This window comes from Neovison vison, chromosome 4 (assembly GCF_020171115.1).
Source record: "Neovison vison isolate M4711 chromosome 4, ASM_NN_V1, whole genome shotgun sequence".
Lineage (NCBI taxonomy): Eukaryota > Metazoa > Chordata > Mammalia > Carnivora > Mustelidae > Neogale > Neogale vison.
In genome coordinates, this window is record NC_058094.1 from 29,928,857 (window position 1) to 29,938,868 (window position 10,012).

A 10,012-nucleotide genomic window follows, 5' to 3' on the forward strand; every position below is an offset into this window, starting at 1 on the left:
ACCCCTGTATTAATTACAACATTATTTACAGTAGCCAAGATACAGAAGAAACCCAGGTGCCTATCCATTGATGAAGGATAAAGAAGGTGTGGTAATATCACACACACACACACACACACACGCACACACAGAAAGAGAGAGAGAGAGAGAGAGAAATATTACACAGCCATAAAAAAAAGAATGAGATCTTGCCATTTGCAACAAAATGGCTTGACCTGTTGGGTATAATGATAAGTGAAATAAGACAGTCAGAGAAAGATAAATACCATATGATTTCACTCCTGTGTGTAATTTAAGAAACAAATCAAACAGGGCACCTGGGTGACTCAATCAGTTAAGTATCTGACTCTTTTTTTTTTTTTAAAGGTTTTATTTATTTAATTAACACAGAGAGAGATCACAAGTAGGCAGAGGGGTAGGCAGAGGGAGAGGGAAGCAGAGAGCCTGATACAGGGCTCCATCCCAGCACCCTGAGATCACGACCTGAGCCAAAGGTGGAGGCTTAACCCACTGAACCACCCAGGCACCCCAAGTGTCTGGCTTTTGATTTCATCAGCTCAGGTCATGATCTCAGGCTTATGAAACCGAGTTCTGGGAGGAGCACTAGGCTCAGAGCAAAGCCTGCTTGAGATTCTTTATCTTCCTCTTCCTGTGCCCATCCCTCCCTTTTTTTTCTCCCTTTAAATTAATAAAACCTTTAAAAAAATGAACAAAGGGAAAAAAGAGATGAATAAAAAACAGACTATTAAATATAGAGGACAAATGAGTGGCTGCCAGAGGGGAGGTGGGTTTGGGGGGTGGATGAAATACATAAAGGGGGTTCAAGAGTACACTTAATTGTTATGAGAACTGAGAAATGTATAGAATTGTTGAATTACTATACTGTACACCCGAGACTAATGTAGCACTGTATACTAATTATACTTGAATTGAAAAAAAAAACTAAAATAACATTTTTTTCTTATCCTTAACAAATTTTTGTATTGTTTTATCTGAAGGAACTACTAAGTTGTTAGTACACAAATAAATTTTAAGTTGTTTGGACTTCAATCAACAGCAGAGTTAGTTGCTTATTTTAGCCTAGAAATCAATGCCATAAATAAAAAACATTAGGAAACTCCCACAGTACGTACCCAAAATGTGTTTGTTTCTTCTCAGACCTGATGTGCTTTCATATGATTGAGCCCTCTTTCTCTCAAAATTTAGATAAATTTAGCTCTGGTCTCATTAATAATGCTCACCATGATTCTCAGACTTTACAGTTTGGTGGAGCCATGGGATTACCTCTGACCAGTGGATCTGGAAAGGTATTAAATGCTGTATTCACTCTTCTCTGTTGAGCCATCCTACTGAGATGAGGAGACAAGTGGAGCCTCAAGATCTCAGTAGCTTCAATGGTCGTGTTACAGTATTGAAGAAAAGCTTTCCTGGAGAGTCACGTGGACCAACTAAGTCAAGTCAATGAGATTTGATGGTTTGTTAGCTATGAAGCATAGACTATCTTGATTAATATTCAAACTAGTTCCTCTATTGCCCTCTTGATCACTCCCTGAAAATGGTTTTCTTATGTTTTAAGTTTTATATACTATATGATTTTCATAATAATCTTTTATGATTAAAAGATAATTGGGTAATAATGGATACTGTAGAAAATAGATTGTGAAGAACACCTGGGTGGCTCAGTTGGTTAAGTGGCTGCCTTCAGCTTGATCACGGTCTCAGGGTCCTGGGATAGAGTCCCAAGTCATGTCAGGCTCCCAGATCAGTAGGGAGTCTGGTTCTCCCTCCTTCTGCCCCTCCCTCAACTTGTGCTCAAGCACTCTCTTTCTCTCTCAACTAAATTAATAAAATATTTTAATAAAAGTAAATAGATTGTGGCCTGATTAATAGAAGTCTGGATGGTGGAAAACTCAAAAAGTAATTGTTAAGAACAACAAGTAAAGCAGCCTGATCATAGTGTGATCCCCACAACACAAATCAGTCAAGAACACATTCATTCATTTATTTAATGTCAAGCTTTGGTTTATAACATCTTAAAGTTTAAAAGGAATATCGCAAACATTTTAACAGGATGATTTCCTTTAATAAAATGTTGGAACCTAGGATTTTCCTGAACAAGATTTTTGCTGTGTTCTTGGGGATTTGGCTTTATATCACAGATGAGAAAGCAATTCAAACAGGCACGCATTTCCATGGGGGGGAAATTTCTGATTGGGCTAGAAAGTAGAGAAGCCATCTTTTCTAGTGGCTATAAGAGTAGGAGGATGATGCTTTGAAAGGAAAATTTAAATAAGTTCCTTGATACTTCAGATATTAGAAAAAACTTTGAAAATGACATCCATAGGTCACCTGAAATCCCCTCCACTATACATTGCTACTTTGAATCATAAAGATTTTATTTTCCTTTTTAAAGATCCCCCTAATAAAATACAATGACTCTTGAAAATAGTAATATCTTAAACAATTCTGAATTACTAATTGACAAGATTTAAGAGAGAAAATGCTCTTGGCTAATGAGACATCACAGTGGTATGAGTGTTCTAGAAATAGAGTAATAGAAGAAAGGAACTATTAAATGGGAACCTCTGATGGGGTGCCTGGGTGGCTCAATCATAAAGTGTCTGCCTCTGGCTCAGGTCATGATCCCAGGGTCCTGGGATAGAGCCCTGCATCAAGCTCTCAGCAGGAAGCCTGCTTCTTCCTCTCCCAATCCCCCTGCCTGTATTTCCTGTCTCACTGTCTCTCTTTTTCTCTCTTTGTCAAATAAATAAATATATTCTTTTAAAAAAAGTAAAAATAAATGGGAACCTGTGAGGTCCCAGAGAAACAAGGTTCTTATATGATGATTTGGTTAGAGTCTGGCTATGTTGTCCTTTTTTGTTTGTTTGTTTTGTTTTGTTTGTTTTGGGTTTTGTTTTGTTGTGGGTGTGGTTTTGTGTTGACTATTTGATAACACAGGATAGTTGAGAAAATGTAGGTACAGAGTAGAAATGAATTTCTAAAACAATAGAAAAGTTACTGAGGTATGAATAGTTGCTATCCAGAATCCCAGTTAAGATTTAAGTTACCAGGACACCTGGGTGGCTCAGTTGGTTAAGTGTCTGCCTTTGACCCACATGATGGGATCCAGTCCTGCATTACACTCCCTGCTGAGCAGGGAGCCTGCTTCTTCCTCTCCGTCTGCCTAACACTCCCCCTGCTTGTTCTCTCTCTCTCGCTCTCTCTCTGGCAAATAAATAAATAAAATCTTAAAAAAAAAAAAGATTTTAAGTTACTGCCCTTATGTTGATTACCTCAAACATACTTCTCTAGCATGAATGGCATATTTTGCTACTAGTCTTCATAGCAATGCAGATCCAAAATGAGAATCTTCAATCTATTAACAGCTACTTTACACGTTAATGAATTAATCAAGCATTTATTAAGGATCTACTATGTGCCTAACATTTAGCAAGATAGTATTTGAGTTAAGAAAAAGAAGAATGGGAATTGGGTATTATTATAATTGAAGGGTAAATTTGTAGCATGTTAACATGTAACAAAAGGAATTGTATTTAACATAGATGAGATGGTTCCAAGTTGGCTATAATGTTCATCTCATTAGAAACATAACTGCCACTGTGGGAATAAGAACTCTCTTATAGCCTGTCCAGTCAAAATCTTTTTCACTAAGCAATTTCTCATGAATTTCAATCAAATGGATCTATCCTCTGATAAATCCTTGTTGTAAGCAGCTCCAATTAATTTGTAATTAGTAAATTAATTTGTAATTTATAAATATGTAATTAATTAATTTGTACAAAATTAATTTGTAAATTGTAAATTAATTTGTAATTAACAAATTACAATACTGCCTTCCAAAAAATTCAAAGGAAAAATAATGATTTTATTTCACTCCAAAAATATACATCCATTAATGTCTCTGATCTTCTTCTTTCCTTTTTTTTTGTAATTATAATATCCTTAAATTTTTTTTGTGTGTGTATAATATCACTTTATTATCCTTTTGTGTGTGTGTGTGATTTCAAATTTTTTTTAAATTTCTTTTCAACGTAACAGTATTCATTGTTTTTGCACCACACCCAGTGCTCCATGCAATCTGTGTAAATTTTTTTTTTGGTAGCTGAAACTGCTCTAAAAAAAAGTCTGTTTTAGAAAGTTTGAATGCTTGATGGCAGAGATTATGTTTTTTTCAGGTCTAAGATGGATAAACTTTTATTTATTCTATCACATTATGAAGAAGTTAGAAAATGTGATAAATTTAGATCTACTAGTGACCACAAAAAATGAATTATTAGTTTAAAGAAGAATTCCACAAGTCCCTTCCCATTCCAAATTTTAACTCTGGAATAAGCGAGGTAACTGATTATTTATTATAATAAGAGAAGTACATTTATTATTTACAAGGTACATTACACTATAAGGAGCAATCATAATTAACACATTGAGAAGAGGAGCACACACAGTGTGGGGATTTTACATACAACTCGCACACAGCTCCTTGGGTAACAGCGATACCAAAAAAGAAGCTGTTACAGCTGGGTACAATTTGGCAATACCCTGAAAAATTTAAGACTTTTGAATACTCTTGGTCCAGAAATTCTACTTCTAGGAAGTTATCCTAATGAAATAGTCATAATGTGAGTGAAGATGTACTTACACAGATAGTCATAATAGTTTCTACTGAAAAACTGAAAACTCGGGGCGCCTGGGTGGCTCAGTGGGTTAAGCCGCTGCCTTCGGCTCAGGTCATGATCTCAGGGTCCAGGGATCGAGTCCCGAATCCGGCTCTCTGCTTAGCAGGGAGCCTGCTTCTCTCTCTCTCTCTCTCTCTCTCTCTCTCTGCCTGCCTCTCTGTCTACTTGTGATCTCTCTCTGTCAAATAAATAAATAAAATCTTAAAAAAAAAACCTGAAAACTCAAATATTGCTCAGTAGGAGATGACTCAATAAACTTCTATAATAATTTCCTATGAGGAAAAATTATGTGGTCATTAAAGATTAATATAGAAGAAGGATAAGTGGCAAAGAAATGTTGTGAATTAAAAAAAAGTCAGAGTATAAACAGTATATAAGGTATAATCTATTATATTAAAATATCTATAGCCATAATTATGGATGAACAGAACAAAGACTTGAAGAACCATAGTAGTCAAAGTTATTATTCACCTGGTCTACTGCAATAACCTCCTAACTGGTTTTCATTATTCTTGCTTCTAATAATCCTACTTCTTTTAAAGTACAGTCATATAGTTCCCAATCCTATCATGTTATTTCCAGTTAAAAATATTTTAAAGAGATTCTTCCACTTTTAGGATAAGAACATTCTCTTTTTTATAATTTGCAGTGGTTACCCCCTGCCTGGTTCTCTCTCTCTCCCTTCTCTTGCCATTCTCTTTCAGAATTATCATAACTCCATTGTCTGCATTTCTAATGACTACATCCCAAAATTCAATTCCAGCAGATGAGAGTGAGGTATTCTTATCTTCCTGGAACTAAGCAGTATTTTCATCTTTCCTGATTTGTACAGTACAAGAGGCTTCAAAAATCTAATCCTAAAGAGGAATTTTTATTTCCTACCATACCAAGAAACAGGCAAACGGATTTTTTTTTAAGATTTTATTCATTTATTTGACAGAGAGATCACAAGTAGGCAGAGAGGCAGGCAAAGAGAGAGGGGGAAGCAGTTTCCCTGTTGAACAGAGAGCCTGATGTAGGGCTGGATCCCAGGACCCTGATATCATGACCTAGGCCAAAGGCAGCCACTGAGCCAGCCAGGTGCCCCGCAAATCAACCCTGAAGCAAGATCTTGGCTAGAGAATAAACAAAAATGCACAAAAGCAGTCAGCCTCTCTCTGAAGTGTTCCTCTGGCAAGCTGTTCAGCCTCCCAGAAGAGCAGCATTGCCACCATTTAAATATAGAGAGTAGAGAATTTACCCTTTTGTCTCTGTCTCTGAATCATAATCATAGAAGAATATTTATACATTAAGAATACTCCTATCTGTCCTCATCACATCTATTACTCACACCATGTATCTTTAATACATCCTTTAACTAAATACATCAGTTTTCTATACCACAAAATGGTCATTGAACTCCGTGACATTTTGTCCCAATAGCTATAACTTTAAGACTTGCTGGCCTCAGTGTTCACTTTAACTTGGTTTCACCTGTATACAAATTAGATGTGAAGGATACACATTGATTTGTCCTAGTTATATAAAGCCCAGGAATGGATTTGACCAATATAAGCTACAAAGACAAAGCCACTGTGAGAAATAGACAGTATATGGCATTGGAGCATTGGCTGACAACGCAAAAGCATTTAGACAAATACATTCAAATACACAGGCCAAATCTTGGCAGCCCAAATGTTTCATGAATTTGAGTGGCTGAGGGAACCTCTGAAGTACAGGGTGTGTGGGTGTATGTGCATATGTGCGTGCATGTGCACGCACATGTATGTGTGTGACTGTTCGTGATCTTATTGTAAAGGAAATCCCCCAAAGTGCAAACAACCCCCCTACGTGCCTCAGGCTTGCACTGCTCATGGCTACAATGAGATAAATTCAACAGTGGGTTGTGAAATGGGGATCCTCGGGAGGCTGATAGGCTAATAGACCCTAATCCTCACAATACTCCACATTAAGATTTCTTTGGAAAAGGCACTCATAAAAGGGAAATAACATGTCCTGAAGGGAGAAACCAAGGTAGACAGTGAACTCTTTCCCTCATAATTTTTTCTTACTAGTCTTTCTGATTTTACAGCATGATATGTTCTGAAACTTTTAGTAAAATGGAGGTTTCTCATTTCAGCCTAACTGCTGTTAATCTGTTCCAAATGTTAAAGTTGCAAGTAAGGTCTGGTAACCATCGCTATAGTGAGCTGATAATAGGAATAGAGCTGATCACCATCTGGTTTGGTTCAGAGTACAACTTGCTGCCTAATATTGCAGAATTTGAGTTGGAAGTTCCCCACATTTCATGAATGCCACAAAAAAGAATTTAAACAAACAGCACTCCCCAATAGTCATATGTCCTTATTTATTGCTCTATAGGTTTGCTAAATATGGAATATCACATTACTAATTTTGGCAAATTCCAGGGTATATAAACAGGCCAAAACCTCTTAACATAAATTATGCCAGAGCTGCCTAAGGATAATTTGAAAAATTCATGGTGCTGGTTTTCCAAAGTTATGACAGAAAACCATTTTAGAAATAAGAAACAAAATTTGAAATTGGTTTCTTGTTGCATGCCTTCCTTACCAATGTGCTGTTGCAGATCTATGAAAGTATACTTGATTCTACCACATTATGAATAAATTGGAAAATCTGATTTTTCTAGAACTACCAGTGATTTTTAAAATGGATTCTTGACTCAAAAAGAGACATTTCACAAGTTCTTTCCAATTTCAGAATTTTCTCCTGTAAGTATTATAATTCTGGGAACAATTTAGCTTTATACAAAGGAAACTTTCTCCTAATTATATTAAACTATTACTAGGTATGATATCCTCTTAAGAGCCTGACAGTCCAAATAATGAAAATTTAATGACAAGGACCATTTTTATCTCTTATCATTGTATTTTCAATGTTTTGAATTACTACTGGCAATAGGTGTTTACTTAATGAATGGAACCCAAGAAATCTATATGGGAAGTGGCAAGTCTTTGAATTTGCTTGAAATTTCTACTCTTAAAAGATAATCAAAAGGGGCACCTGGGTAGGTGGTGCAGTTGGTTGAGCTTCTGACTCTTGGTTTCACCTCAGGTCATCTTCTTAGATGACCTTAATCTCTTGTGAGATTAAGCCCCAAGTCAGGCACCATGATGGGTGTATCCCTGCTTAAGATTCTTTCTCCCCCCTCTCCTTCTGCCACTATCCCCCGTTTCTCCCTTTCAAAAAAGAAAAAAAAGAAAATGAAAAGAAAAAAGGAGCCAGAGAATGTAGAACCCCCATAAATGATGCAATAGTATGCAATGCTCCTTTCAGTTATAATATCTATACTGTCGGGAGACCCCAATTTCCTAAAAATTTGTTGCTCATTTACTTGGGATGCATGCCTCTCAAAATACAAAAGCAAGGCAGAGATACAGTAAGGGACATAGCCCACCTTCACAGACCTTTTTATTTATGTAGTTGTGTAAGTACAGAATATCTCAAGGCACTCCCTCTACTACAAAGAAATAAAATATACTTAGATGTGACTTTCTCAATTAGCAAAGACTTCAGGAATTCTCTCTGAAATTGTTGTCCTAGGCCTCCAATCTCTTAACTATATTAATAATTGTGTCATTTCATTTTAACAAGACAGACTTGTAATATGTCTGCATTAAATACTTCTGAATATCTGAAGGTTAATTCCCTTTGGTTAAAACAACCAGAATATAACCACAGATCTACAAGGCTTGAGTAGAAATCATCTAATTCAGCTTCCCGCATCCGTTTGTAGGCAGAACCAGGTGAAAAAGTATCAAAGAAATACAACTGTATCACTTCTGTCTTTATAAACCTCCCAAGCAGACTTTTTTTTTTTTTTAAGATCTTATTTATTTGGCAGAGATCACAAGTAGGCAGAGAGAGAAAGGGAAGCAGGCTCCCTGCTGAGCAGAGAGCCCAATGTGGGGCTAGATCCCAGGACCCTGAAATCATGACCTGAGCCAAAGGCAGAGGCTTTAACCCACTAAGCCACCCAGGTGCCCCCTTCCCAAGCAGATTTTTAAGAACATCCACTGTATGACCTTCAAAGAATCCTCTAAGAATCAGGAATTTCCTTAAACTTCATTTTCCTTCTACACCTTCTGGCCTCCCCATTTGCTAAAAGAACAGTGTTTGCCTCCTAATCAAAAATTAATGTCTGTGAAGTATGGATTTTTTTTTTTTTAAATAGTATCATTCCCATAGTAAGACCAAGGTTGAAGCAAAAGAGCAAACTTGTCTCCCTGTTTCTTTTTCCCCTTCCTTTTCAATCTTCAAGCTCCTTTCTTTTCAGGATCCACACATCATATCTCAGAAGCCTATTGGGTATTTGCTTTGTTACCCTTCAGACATAATTTTGCAAAGGGAAAAGGTGCCTCTGTACCAATAAATCCCCACAGTATCAAGAAAATTCCTTTGTGCTGTGATGAAGGTGCTTTCTATCAGTCAAGAAAAGAAACACCAGTCCACATGTGCACCTTAAAAGAACCTTCATGTACTTTGTTTTTCCTTTCCATCTGACAGCCCTGCAATCTGGGAAGCTAAGCAGAATTGGGTCTGCTTAGTACCTGAAAAGGAGACAGTTTGAGAATACCCAGTACTATAGGCTCTTTCTCTTCCCACCCCCATTACCCACACTCCATGTGGTGTGCTGGTAGAGAAGGCGTGTTGAATTTCAAATAAGAAATTCCAGCTCTACATGTCTAAAACAGACTTTCTTGGGATATCTGTTTATCTATATAGTTAGAAATGGGGCATGATGATCAGTTACTGAACTTGAAGAACTAGAATAAAGTTAAATAAAGTTACTCTGCCTATGTAAGTTCTGTTTCATCCTCAAGATATAGTTCAAATCTAACATTCTGCCTGAAGCTTAATTATTATAAGCCCTATTAAATTCTTTATCTTCTGTATATTAAACTAATAGTCTTGACCACATGGTTATAGGTTTAATTATTCCCTGTGGTTTTTTCATGTATTGGTCTTATTCTCCCACCCATACTGTCAACTCCTTGAGGAAAGTTAACTATGAGCTTTGGTACAACTCCTTCTTTTACCACTTTATAGATGTGTGACCTTGAGCAGATTTTTGAAACTAACTGTGCCTCAGTTTCCATCTCTAAAGCAGAGTTAACAATACCAAGCTTACCTAGTTATTGGTTGATAGTAGATAGTCAATAAATACTTGCTGATGGATCAATACTTCCTTAATTATTTAGGGTATATTTTTTAAGTATTTAAGGATCATCATTATAAAAATCAATTTCCAGTGAACAGAATTTTAGATCTAAGGATAAGCTATCAGGTAATTT